General features: G+C 62.2%; 1 protein-coding gene across 1 annotated transcript in view; it reads left to right on the forward strand.

The window, feature by feature from the left end:
- Window positions 1–339, forward strand: part of LOC107587107 (TBC1 domain family member 2A-like) — a 19,147-nt gene that overhangs the window by 10,577 nt on the left and 8,231 nt on the right. The gene's annotated exons all lie outside the window — the stretch shown is intronic.

Here is a 339-nt window from a genome sequence, read left to right on the forward strand (position 1 = left end):
GTACCTGGGGGTAAGGACAGACAGACGAGGCGAGAGAAAAGGAGACGGAAGGATGAGGAGAGACAGAGACAAGAGAAAAAAATTAATAAATCTTGTTCCGGTTCCCAGACACACTGCCACTCGGCCCTCCACCAGCTGGGTAAACTCTTCCGCGATGCCTGGCGGCGGCACTGGATAGCCCTCTGTGGATGGAGGGCTATTCAGCCGGCAGGAGTCCCCCGTTCCCTGCTCCTCCCCATCATGGCAGATGGCAGCAGGCTCCGGCCTCAGGCGCACGGCGGCGACTCCTCCGCTCCCTCACGGACGGCAGCCGTCCCTCCACAGCCCAGGCGGCCGGCA

Source organism: Sinocyclocheilus grahami, unplaced genomic scaffold (assembly GCF_001515645.1).
Source record: "Sinocyclocheilus grahami isolate Dianchi unplaced genomic scaffold, SAMN03320097.WGS_v1.1 scaffold89.1, whole genome shotgun sequence".
Lineage (NCBI taxonomy): Eukaryota > Metazoa > Chordata > Actinopteri > Cypriniformes > Cyprinidae > Sinocyclocheilus > Sinocyclocheilus grahami.